Below are 13,938 nucleotides of genomic sequence, written 5' to 3' on the forward strand. Positions count from 1 at the left end.
TTTTGGAGAACCGACTGAAGGTGTAGCTGATGCAGGAAATTTTTATCTTCATGCAATGCTAGGGTCTTAATTTTACCCATGTCCGGTGAACCTGTTGCATCTAAGACATCAAGTAGAGTGAACTGGCAAAGTCTATGCCAGATAGTATCAAGTGTCCCTCCCAACCTATCAGACCAGTATGGAAGGATACCCACTGGGGTGATCGGCGATATGTCTGGGGAAAGAGATTCTGCGAGATCTCTCCATGTTTCGCATGCCCCCAGTAACAATTGATCAATATTTTTAGACTTATGACCCGGTTTCCCATGCAGCCAAAGTTCTGCCACAGAGGCTGGGCCAAAAGTAAATAGAGAGATCTGGAATGTCTGTGAGTTTGAGCTTGGATTTGCTAGTTCAACCCACCTCTTTAATTGAACTGCTTTGTAGTATTCTGTCACGTCCGGGAGTCCTATTCCTCCAGCAAGTTTCCGTTTCATCAAAAGTTTTAAAGGGAGGCGGGGACGTTTTGTCTTCCATAAAAAGTTTGAAAAAATGGACCGAACCGATTTAAAGAAAGAGGGTGGGAGGCGGATGGGTAGCATGTGAAGTCGGTATAATATGGTGGGTAACGCGTACGTTTGAAGCAGATTGCGTCTGCCAAACCACGAGAAAGGAAGGTGGTTATAAGAAAGGAGGGTCTTTTTTAAATCCAATAAAAGGGTCTTAAAGTTTTCCTCATATAGGCGGGACGGATCGGCCGTAAGTTTGATGCCCAAATATTTTATCGATTTGTCAGTCCATTTTAAAGGGAGCGAAGATTTCAGTCGGTTTAGTCGGTTACGTGGTATGGTAATGTTTAATACTTCAGATTTATCTAGGTTTGTCTTATACCCTGAAACAAAACCATATTGGTCTAATAGATTTAGAACGGTTGGAATGCCCGTCTCTGGGTTCGTCACTAGGAATAGCACATCATCTGCAAAGGCTGCAGAATGTAGAGTTACAGGGCCCATTTTTAGTCCTAAAATATTTGGGTGTTCCCTGACAGCTTGGAGTAAAGGTTCCAGTGTGAGAATGAAGAGAGAAGGAGAAAGAGGGCATCCTTGTCGGGTGCCATTGTGTATATCAAAGTATGATGAAAGGGTATCGTTGATTTTAAGTCTGGCGTGTGGTTGGTCATAAAGAGTGAAGATCGCCGATATAAATTGTTCAGGGAATTGAAATCTGCGTAGTACTGCTTTCATAAACCTCCAGCTGACCCTATCGAACGCTTTTTCTGCGTCCAGACCTAATAAAACAAGCTTGGAGTCCGATTTTTTGGCATAGGTGATGGCGTGTAACAGTCTGTGGGAATTGTCCTTCCCCTCCCTCCCCAGAACAAATCCAGACTGCTCTGGATTCAATATATTGGGAATGAGTTGTTTTATTCTGAGCGCTAAAACTTTAGCCCATATTTTGAGGTCTAAATTAAGAAGAGAAATGGGGCGATAGCTGCCACATTCCATCTGATCCTTTCCTTCTTTTGGTAATAAAGTGATGTGTGCCTCTTGGGTTTGTCTAGGAAGAGTGGAGCCCGACATTAGAGCGTTACATGTATGGGCCAGATGCGGGATAAGTTCCGATTGGAAAATTTTATAATATTGCAGGGGAAAGCCATCTGGGCCAGGACTTTTCCCTTTCGGGAATGAGGCGATTGCAGTCTTGAGCTCTTCATGGGAGATCGGGTCTATGAGCGCGTTGGCGTCTGAATCCGACAGTGTAGGGAGGGAGATTGAGCTTAGAAACGATTCCGTTTTAGTTTTTTTCAGTTCCACAGTTTCGCAAGTGTCAAGTTTGTCTAGATTATACAGGTCAGCATAATATGAGAGAAATGTTGAGGCAATTTTTGGGGTAGATTTATGTTGGCGACCTTTCCTGTCTTTTATGCGGGAAATAAAGCATTTTGATTTGCGTTTGCGAAGCATAGAGGTCATAAGTTTCCCTCCCTTATCTCCATGTACATACAACCTGTGTTGGTAGTGTAGGTACTGTTTTGCCGTACGGGAATTGATCATGTCTTTCACTTTCTCCCTTAATTTTTGTAGTTCGTCTTGAAGCGAGACTTGCTTACTTATTTTTCTAATTCTTTCAATCGACGCAATGTCAGACAAGAGTTTATCCATAATAGCTTGTGATTCTTTTTTTAGTTTGGAGGCCAGGGAGATAAACTCGCCCCTTACGACGGACTTATGTGCTTCCCAGACAACCGTTGGTGTTGTTTCAGTGTTGGAATTAATAGTGAAGTAACTTTTGAGACATTCACTAATACGTGTAACATGTTCTGGTCTATCTAAGAGCGTTTCATTCAACCTCCAGCACCAATCTTTCCGAGGGAGTTGTTTAAGTGTAATAGATGCCCAGATTGGGGCATGATCTGACACCGTTATGTTTTCTATGCGGGATTTTGTGCAGAAGGGTAATAGTGAATCTGAAACAAAAATATAATCTAGTCTTTGATAGGACTGTCTTGGGTTTGAGAAGAAAGAATAGTCTTTTGTGGAAGGGTTGAGAGTTCTCCAGAGATCTATCAGTTTAGAGTCGTGAAGTGTCTGTAGGAGTTTACCTAGGGCTTTTTGCGATGTACCAGATACCCCCGAAGAAGAGTCAAGGAGTGGATTGAGGGTGAGATTGAAATCTCCAGCTAGAATCAGTTGGCCCTCACGGAATAGTTCTATTTTTTGTAACGTCTCAAGGAGCCATGGAACCTGATTTCTGTTGGGAACGTATACATTAACAAACGTGTATGTAGAAGACGCTATGAATCCTTTAAGCATCAAGACTCTGCCATCTGCGTCTTCGTATTTTTGTGAGCAGAGGAAAGGGACAGTATGATGGAATAAGATAGAGACCCCCGAAGTCGATTTTACAGGGTTGGTAGAGTGGTAGGACAGAGGATACGCGTTACTGGGTAGCCGTGGGACCTTATGTCTTTTAAAATGTGTCTCTTGTAGGAAAACAACATGAGAGCGGAGTTTCTTGAGAATTGTGAAAATTTGTGAGCGTTTGTTAGGGGAGTTTAGTCCTTGCGTGTTGAAAGTGGTGAAGACAAGGTCCGCCATGACAGAGCTTTTTTAGTCAACGGGAGCAACGTTGTGCGGGGAGAGAGTTGGACTCCCAGCAGACCCAAGGGAAGGGGATTGGGAAAGGGGTTGGGACAGATAAGGGAAAGTAAGTTGGTGCTTGGTAAGAAGAGAGGGAGGTAAAAGCCGATAGACTAGAAAAAAGAAAAGGTGGAAAGGGAGGTAAAGAAGATGAGAGAGGAGGATGGAGATGTAGAGAGGTAGGGGTGGAGTATAGGAGAGAAGATGCCAATGTACCCAAATGTCCAGAGGGTGTGTAGTTTGTTTTGTGTGGTTATATGAGTCAACGACAGAGCCTGATGTTCGTTAACTCTGTGAAATGCTAATGTCCGTATTCGGACTCAGCGCAGGTGGGGAATTCGGTAATAGGCCTAATCGGTATAGCCTGGAAACAGGTCCTCAGAGATATGTGTGAGTGAAAGTGTTAGTGGGACCAACACGGGATGGGAACTTTAGTAGAGAATGGTGGGAGTGAAAGAAAAAAGTCCAGGGGACAGGTTTGAGAGACAGTTGTATGAGTGTGAAAATAGGCATGAGAGTTATAAATGGAGGTAAGGGGTGGAGCGCAAATTTGGAAGAGGGTTGCATAAGGTAAATGAAGGACTGGCAAGTGTATTACATCCAGTGGGCTAGTGTAGGAAGCGAGTTCGGCAAGAAGCCAAATATATCTAAATAAAAGATCATGACCGTTTCAGACATTTATCCATGTGAGTAACATAAACATATAACTGGAACAAGAGACCTAAAGAAACAGTAATTCGTCATGTCTACCTGCAATTATCAGGGCGTGGACCATAAAGGTGAACAGATAAACTCCACCCGCTACAATAAACTTATGTTGGGTATAACAAGCTTGACCTAGGAGTTTGCTTACCAGAGAGAGTGGAAAGTTGAATAGAAAGGACGGTATTAGTATGGAAAAGGGATAATGAGAAGGGGTGGGAGGACAGGAAGTAAGTGAGCGAAAGTGATAAGGAAGGCAGGCCTGCAATAGCACTTTACACAACAAAGTCAAATGAATAGACATCACATAAATATATGAGCATTCCTATTCAGCTAATAGACTCGTAGGAATTACAAGGCTCGATTCCCTTAAAGGGTCTGAGACCCATCCAACACCTGAGGCCCCGGAGCCCGCCCCATAACTTTGAGGTAGAGATCCAAGGACCCAGGTATGGGAGGCATCCCAAGCATACAATGTAGGACCAAGCACGTTGTGGCGTCCGGAATACCCGGAGGCCACACAAATGCAATCACAAAGTCAATGGAAGGAAGCAGGATACCAGCTTCTCGGGAGTGAGAGAAGGTTCACTCAAGCTTCAATAATATGTGGGTGAGCTCACAAGAAACAACAGTCCCGCATATGTGGAATAGAAATGTAAAAAATAAAGCAGGAGAGCTAGGTATCTCGATCCCCTTCACGGAAGGAGAATGAGTGATAGAGGGGGTGATGGAGAGGATGGAGTGGGCGAGGAAAGCGGGCAAAGTTCTTGGAGGGGAGTCTGGAAGGTTTATGTCCAAGTTCAATTCAAATGATCTGGCGTGTATAGAAATATCCAGTTTGACCCTGCGTGAGAAGAACAAGAGGCGAGGGGGGGGGGGTAGGAGGTGAGGGGGGGGGGGGGAATTCAACTGTGGAAGGGAGATGGACCAGGGAGGCATAATGTTCAAAAAAAGAAAAGGAAAAATGGCCGTCACTTACATATCCAGGTAGACGTAAGTCTAGTCAGTGTCTCTTGTCTTTAGAGTGGAAAGATGAGGTGAGTTAGTCCTACTCACGAAGGCGTTGTCTTCCAGCGGTTTTTCCTGCGCTTTGTGACTTGTCTGGAGCTCGTAGCGAGACGGCCGGGTCTGGTAGTTCAGGGAGCGAGGTGACGTCCTCCGGGACAGACAGCCAGGACGGCATGGGGATCGGCGGGATGTCGAGAACTGCCCAAATGGAGTCGAGGTCGTCCGGGGTGTGTACCACCAGCCTCTTTCCTTGGATAAGTACAGCCAGCCCAAAAGGGAAAAGCCATGCGTATGAAATGCCTCTTTCTTTCAGGATTTCCAGAAGGGGCCTGAGAAGCCGTCTCTTAGCGAGCGTGGAGGGAGCTATGTCTTGGTACAATTGTAGCTCATGGTGTTCGTATAGAAGGGGACGTTTCTCACGTGCTGCCGTCAAGATGGCGGTTGTATCTACTGTTGTGAGTAAGCCACATATTATATCTCTGGGTGGGTCATTGTCCCTGGGTTTCAGGCGCACGGCCCTATGAATTCTTTCAATTTGTACAGAACCAGCACGGTCTTGACCCAGTAAGGAAGTGAACATCGACATGGCTATGTCTCTGAGGGATTCCGGCGAATAAGACTCAGGTAAGCCCTTGATTCTTAGGTTCCTTCTGCGATTACGATTTTCTAAGTCCTCTATGAGGTCGTAGGTTCTATTAATATGCTTATGATGCAGTTGTAGAAACTGGGTTGATGAGGCAGCATGGTCTGTGAGTTGGGAGGTAGAGGATTCAAGTGAGTCCACTCTTTTGCCCATTGCCTGCATATCAGCCCTCATTTCCCTAATCTCTGCCAGGACAGGGGCAATTGTTTGTGATAAGGCTTTCTTTAAATATGCCCGAGTAATAGGGATTGCCATTGTGTCCATTCTATCTATACTTGTTGCACTATCAGCATCAGAGTCATCCGCCGTCTCCCCCATACCTGATTCAGCCGGCGCCATCTTGCGCGCCACTATCGGCGACTGCAGGTTCTTCTTACGGAAGAATTTGTGGACCTCCGAGGATTGTTGCTTGCCACTCGGTGTGCCTGGGGGTTCCCCAGACCTGTCTCTGCCTGTCTTTTTCCCATCTTTAGTCAGTTCTGAGGGTTGAGGACCTGAATTCCGGCACTAACTTGGATAGAGCTGCAGGCTCAACACTCCATCCAGAATGACGGTTAGGCTCCGCCCCGACACCAAAAATTATCCCTATAATGGGAGCAAACATGAAGTCAAAATGGTTTGATTTGTTTTATTCCAGCACTGTAGCGCCCACAGTATACTATTGTGGAATGTGATGGTGGACCAGGCCCCAGGACAAGTCTGGCTAAGTGGTGGCTGAGACAACATGAGTGGCAGGATATTGCATGGAATGATATGATGGATCAGGCTGCAGGATATATCTGACGGAGTGGTGGCAGGCAAGTATGGCAAAGGGCATAATATGATGGACTGAGCCATAGAACATGCCTAGCTGAGTGGTGGTAGCTGTTTAGAAGTAGCAACCAGCATCAGCGGCAGAATAATAAATGGAACATGATGATAAGGGGAGATGTAACACCACTATTTACAGCGAAAAACCTCAAAGCAATTTTTCTAGCGGTGGCCAGTTTTGTCCTTTTATGTATTACAACGCCACCAGATTCAATGAACCTTATGCTTGAGAGCCGGACAAGAGTAAACTTCCATGGAAAGATGGGCCAGCTTCCGCTTCTCTAACCTATTGCCCCAGAATTATGAGGTCAGAGTTATCGCTGGAATATAGGTGCAGATAATGCGTGTCAGTTACTGCCTGTCGTGGCTCTGGTTGGCGCTGCCAGCTGAAAAATTTAAGGTTTATCATCTTTCAGATGCTGTACTGGGCATGGCTGCTGATGCTGTTGCTTTTATTTCTCCTGAGACTTACATAGTTACATAGTAGATGAGGTTGGATGAAGACATCAGTCCATCAAGTCCAACCTATAAACCTACAATCCCTACAGTGTTGATCCAGAGGAAGGCAAAAAACCCCAGAAGTAGTATTAGTGTTGCCACCCAAATTCTTATTGTTCATAGTATTTGCATGCATGTTTCCTCACCCCCTCCTCTTGCCTGTCCTCTGTCCTGTTGTTTTAAGAAATTATTTTTATATTTTTTACAGATTAACAAAACTCTATCACATATATATATATATATATATATATATATATATATATATATATATTTGATGAGCAGAGTAAAAAAAATAAAAATAAAAAATCCAATAAATAAGAGTTTTTCTTTCAGATTTGTGTAGGCTAGACTGTATAAGATGAACAAAAAAACATTTAAATCAACTGAGGTTTTTTCAGATTAGCACAGTCTAGTTGTATATTAAGTGAACAACAAGAAACTGCTTAAATAACAGTTTTTTGTTTTTTTATTACAGATTTGCACAGGTAGAATCAGGTAGAATTTTCACTAACTGAATGTTTTGTCAGTTAAAATGTGTGTTATAAGACTGTGTATACAGATGAAACTGCTCTATTGCACAACTGACTTAAAAAATTAGATTATTGGCAATGACAGAGTTAACTGTCCTGTCTGTGTGTCTGTAATTCTGTATTAGAGCAGACAAGAGTGCAGCAGTCTCAAGCTCAAACAGCAGCAGCAGAAGAAGCAGCTAATCTGTCACTCCTATTAATTTCTATCATTAATCTGTATGATTGCTTGCGTTCCTATGGCTTTTCAGACATGTACTCTGAATCCTGCCGTGAGATGAAACATAGACCCTACAGCAGGGGTGCTCACACTTTTTCAGTGTGTGAGCTACTTTGTTAGCTGACCAAGGCAAAAGATCTACTAGGGCAGGACTCGGGTGTGTCTGTGGGCGGGACCGGGTGGGCGTGTCTGTGGGCGGGACCGGGCATGTGGGCGGGGCTGAACGGATCGTGAGAGCAGCAGACAGCGGCGTTCTGTGGCCACCCAGGGATCCCCGCTGTCTGCTTGCTCACAGCGCAGGCTGAGAGTTATCTCTGGACACTGGCAGGCTGGGGCTGTGGCCTGCCAGTGTCCGGAGATGACTCTCAGCCTGCACTGTGAGCAAGCAGACACCGGGGATCCCTGCATCCCGCGATCAACCCATACGTCCTTTGCGATCTACCAGTAGATCGCGATCGACGTATTGGGCACCCCTGCCCTACACTATCTCCTCCATTACTGTCTGGTCATGCCTAGAGCATTTTATATATTTCTATATGGGACACCAGAAGAAGATCAGTGTACACTGAGAAAGGCGCAGATATATACTAGTAATACATGTGTGCGGTTGAAGAGAAATCCTGGTAACGCTCTCCTGTATTCCCCGTTTATAGCTCTGTGCTTCCCTTTTAAGTCACCACACTTGGAATGTGTAATGTAAGCCTCCATTGTCTATACAAAACCCAACAAGAAGTTAATGTTCCTTAATTCTGTCACCGCTAAGACACCATTATGTTTAAAGATCGTCATCACAATATACAAGTGGTAAACATGGAAACCTCTTTTCTACACAGGCGACATTCTGTATCTTTTCCAGATAAGTTGTGATTTCACTGCCTATTCCAAGTGTTTGAACCTGCACTAGCCATTATATCTAAGACTGTCTGCACAGGAAGAAGACATGACTTGTGTGCAGTAGCCCTCTGCGACCTATCATATTGCACTGGAAGCTGACTTCATGGATTAGTCCAAATTCTTTAAAAGTGAATGGAAAAAAATGTGCATCTTTATGTCCTGAGGCAATGTCTAACAGCTAATGATTTCGGCTACTAGAGCGATATACACAACATATACAGTGAGCCATACGTAATGAGCGTTAATGGAGAATTAAGCATGTAGTGTCTGGTGCCGCCGCATCTTACTTATACATATGTTAAGAATTTTATGGCATGGCTACAAATCACAAAGACAAAATTCATTACAATAATGAATAGCGTGATTAAATTGCAGCTTATTTATAACGTCTACAAGTCCTCTAGTCATGTATGTCTGAAGAGTAACGCTCAATGGATCTCGGATTTATATATATAGTAGAATAGATTTACATACTGTGTGTCTATAGGACGGTATTCTGTACATGTGTTCATGAGTATTAGTGACTAGTACCCCACAAATATCAACAACTTTCTTTATCAGACATCATGTAACCACATTGGCTAGCCCATGAACAATGAGCAGAACCTAATTCTGAAGAACCTCCTAAAGAACTCCAGCCAGTATCGGGCCCTATTTACTTACCTCTCCTACTCGTGTGATGTCCCTAATGTCACATGACTGGGGCCTGTGTCCTTACGCGTTGCGACGTATGCTCTTTGTCACGTGACATCCCGTATGTCATAGAAGATGGCCAACATCAGCGGGGAGTGCAGCGGAGGCAGGGAGAGGTAAGTAACAGTGTTTTTTTATGTTTGTATCCTCCTGGGTCTCCGATTATTATACTCTGGGGTCTGAAAAGACCCCAGCTTATAATAATTGTTCATAGTTGTCCACAATGGGACATAATACTGAGCAAGGGCCACATACTGTGTGTGCAGGGGCCACTATGGGGCATCATACTGTGTGTGGGGGGGCCACTATGGGGCATCATACTGTGTAGGCAGGGCCACTATGGGGCACAATACTGTGTGCAGGGGCCACTATGGGCCATAATACTGTGTGCAGGGGCCACTATGGGGCATAATACTGTGTGCAGGGGCCACTATGGGGCATAATACTGTGTGTGCAGGGGCCACTATGGGGCATCATACTGTGTGTGGGGGGGCCACTATGGGGCATCATACTGTGTAGGCAGGGGCCACTATGGGGCACAATACTGTGTGCAGGGGCCACTATGGGGCCATAATACTGTGTGCAGGGGCCACTATGGGGCATAATACTGTGTGCAGGGGCCACTATGGGGCATAATAGTGCCTGCAGGAATGCGGGGGGTGGGGAGGGAAGGGGGGTCAGTCGGTAAGGGTCTTCAGCATCATTTGGAGGGGAGGGCATGTCAAAAGTTTGCCACAGGGCCCCACTACTCCTAGTTACGCCACTGCGGTACTTGTTTAATGGGCATTCACATGGCCCAATGTAAACTTTTAGATCATCTCGTATAAATTTACGTTATACTGGTGTCCCAACCCCTATTCACAAAGAGATGTGGTGCCGAACATTGTGCAACTTTTATGGCATAAGAAATGTCATCACTTGGTAGCTTATCTTTGGCTCATTCATCAACTGACTGGTGCTTTGTTTGGATAGGCCGAAAATAAACTGGACAAACATTCTTACAAAAATTTGTTCCAATGTACTAACCTGTGTAGAAGGCTTCTTGGTTTTTTCATGTCCTATTGGTTGTTTTCTTTGTTTTTTAAGTCCTCCCCTTTAACGCTATGTCTGAGCAGAAGAATATCAGATCAATATGAAAATATACAAAGAAATTAAACCTAAACTGATATGTTGCTACAAAAAGGTGAAGAGTCTCTTTAATGGAGGTTTACTAAAAATTTTGGAATTGGGCTGAGATGGAGGCGAAAGCTCTGGAACTATTAGAGGCTGTAGATCAGTCTTGCTGCGCGCGTCCATTGGACTGTATTCTGATATATGTCAACATCTGTCATTCATATTAAAGATGGTGAAACAGCCAGTGATATTCATTGTACACAACATATGTCCTTTTCTTGGTAATTGGGCTACTGCTTACAATTATCTCTAGAATTATCTTAGTGGATTGTGACATAGTAAATTGCTAAATTCACTGAAGGGAGAGTAATCCCAAAAACAAGTACCAAAAATAAAAATAAAACTTCACCTTTATTTTTTTGCAGATAAAAAACAACAAAAAAAGGTAAAAACACATCTCCGGCAAACCAGGCAATGGAAACGCCAGATATTTTCTGGGTGTGCACTAGCCTTTGTGCCACATCCCCTCGGAGGGTAGGAAAAATATGGGCGAGTAAATGTAGTTTAAATTAACCTATTCAGCCCTTTTACTAGGAGATCCTACCTCCCTACAATATACAAAGTATGTCCGGAGTATATTGGAACTGAATTCAAAATAGTATCAACCTCCAAAACCCAATATTATAGTGCAAATAGTGGGAGTATCCACTTCCTCCCTGAGGATACTGGCCTAACGCCACACCAACAGGAAGGGATAGCGGAAAAACTACACCACTGGGTATGAAGGATTCAGTCCATAGCTCCCAGACATACATATAACTACTGCAACTTTACCCTACGCATTTCGTCTCGTGCGAGACTCCTCAGGGGTATATAGTATGTCAATTTGTTGCAAACAAGTGGCATAAGCCACACGATAGTGCAAGTGTCTGGCGGTACGATGCACTGACCGCCGGCAGGACCGCTCCACAGACAGCGGTGAAGTGCCCTGTTACTGCCGGTCTTTTTAAATCAGTAACCACGCCCCCCGATATTCTGCTCAGCCAATCTGGCGTCGCCTATAATGACACACCAGTAGCTCCGTATGTTAATAGAGTACACACCCCCTCCATGAATAGCTACGTACTGACAGGTACCTCCCTCCTTTTCTTTTGCCATATTACATCGCGGCATTGTCCGTAACCAATTGTCCAGCAGTTATCTTGTATCAATCGTCCTGCTCTTGAATGATAATAATTTATTCGATGCACATGTAATGCTACAGATATTATCGTGATCCTCCCAATATGTGTTGATAGAGGACTACACATCAACATGTTTACACAGGATGACATCACACGCATGTGTCCCAAACCCTATTCACAAAGAGATGTGGTGCCGAACATTGTGCAACTTTTATGGCATAAGAAATGTCATCACTTGGTAGCTTATCTTTGGCTCATTCATCAACTGACTGGTGCTTTGTTTGGATAGGCCGAAAATAAACTGGACAAACATTCTTACAAAAATTTGTTCCAATGTACTGACCTGTGTAGAAGGCTTCTTGGTTTTTTCATGTCCTATTGGTTGTTTTCTTTGTTTTTTTAAGTCCTCCCCTTTAACGATATGTCTGAGCAGAAGAATATCAGATCAATATGAAAATATACAAAGAAATTAAACCTAAACTGATATGTTGCTACAAAAAGGTGAAGAGTCTCTTTAATGGAGGTTTACTAAAAATTTTGGAATTGGGCTGAGATGGAGGCGAAAGCTCTGTAACTATTAGAGGCTGTAGATCAGTCTTGCTGCGCGCGTCCATTGGACTGTATTCTGATATATGTCAACATTTGTCATTCATATTAAAGATGGTGAAACAGCCAGTGATATTCATTGTACACAACATATGTCCTTTTCTTGGTAATTGGGCTACTGCTTACAATTATCTCTAGAATTATCTTAGTGGATTGTGACATAGTAAATTGCTGCTCTGTAACATCAGGGTTCACACGAAAGGAAAAGTTTTCCAAGTCATTATCTCATTGACATGATTGGTGAAGCGACAGATGTAGCGTGCTGTATTTCACTTCTGCTCACCACCTTTCTGCACCAGTTTTAACAGTTAGTGACAAACTCTGTTAATATCTCGGCATGTCCTCAAGAAGTAAATCCCAGATGTTCAGATGCCAGTAAGTCTGCGTCATATATTGCTCCCTTAAATAGAATGGATTCCTTGTCATAGAGCAAAAGTAGAATATTTACTTGTATTTTTGTAGGTATCCTTTTAGGTTTAAAAAATTCTATAGGAATTCTTCTCTGCTATTAACCCTTTCCAACAATAAGATAATGGCACATTCAGATGCTGAGGTAGTTAAAGTACCCTGACATATAGTTATGTCAAGGGCTAAGAAGTAGTATCCGTGTGATCACTATGGGAGCCTTGTGGTCACTGATAGCCATGCATCTACTGTAATAGGTCAGTGGTAAATACAGCAAACAAGGGGTAGAACGACCGCCATAGCAGCCATAGTGGCAGCCATGAAGACTTCAACATTAGGACCTTCCTCTTTGTTTGTTTTTTCGAAATAGTCTGCTCCTACTGAATTACTCCAGGACGGTAATGGCTGATATTCACTTGCCCGTCCATGGCATTTTCTATCTCGTCTTAAGTCTCCAGGGGGCACATATTATCTCCCAACATTGCACAGTGTCTGAACATCTGTTCAGCATTGGCATGCAATATGCAGTAGGGTGCTGGAGCCAAAATGGATGAGGCCATGGGTTAGCGAAAATTGGCCATTACCTGTTGAGATAGTTCAGTAGGTAGTGGCCTAAAGTCACTCTGTGGGGGCCAGTACAGAGGCAGTATATTGACCCTTACTGCATGGGGCCTGTAAAGGGGGCACTTATAGTACATGGACCAGCAAAAGGGCATTATATAGTGTGGAAGATCAGTAAAGGGGGCAATGTACTGTATACAGGCCAATCTAGAAGGCAATATACTTTATTGAAGGGGGTCAGTAAAGGGTGAAGGTCCCCTCTGCATCTTTATTGGCTGGTTTGCACTGTGATCACATAGTGGTCATGGTTGTCAGGGCACTTGTTTTGGTATACTGAGTATAGTAAAGCATTATATCAAAGATCAAATGATCACATTGTGTCCTTGTGGAACTAAATATTTATTACAAAAAGTGAAGTAAATTCTGAAATAAATCCAGAGCAATGACAAAAAAAATTGAATTTATTTTTTGTAAAAGAGGATTTATTTTATGAATTTAATATAAAAATAAAAATGCCCACATATGGTATCTCTACAAATATAATAATCCAAATAATACAATTAGCAAGTTATCTAAGCCACATGGTAAATTCCATTTGGAAATTATGTTAATTTTATTTTGTGTTTTGCTTTTGGCAATACTATATATTTCTACTTTCCTCTCTGCATGACTCATGTTGAGACCGTGCGGAAAGCACACGGACCCCATTATAGTCTTTAGGGTCCGAGTGCTTTCATCGCTCACCCGCTGGTCAAAGCGTTTGCTAGTCTGTTCGAGGTGTCCCCTTGCGGACTCCCTAAACGGATTACCGAACACAGATGGGAATCGGGAATAATGGGTAAGCCACAGGCTCCATGACTCTTAATGGGAGGTTTTTCTTACCAAGTTGCAATATCATTTTTCTTCATCCATAATTTTACCCTAGGTCTCAGTGGAAATGGGCCCCCTTTAGTTG

The sequence above is a fragment of the Leptodactylus fuscus genome, chromosome 2 (genome assembly GCF_031893055.1).
Source record: "Leptodactylus fuscus isolate aLepFus1 chromosome 2, aLepFus1.hap2, whole genome shotgun sequence".
Lineage (NCBI taxonomy): Eukaryota > Metazoa > Chordata > Amphibia > Anura > Leptodactylidae > Leptodactylus > Leptodactylus fuscus.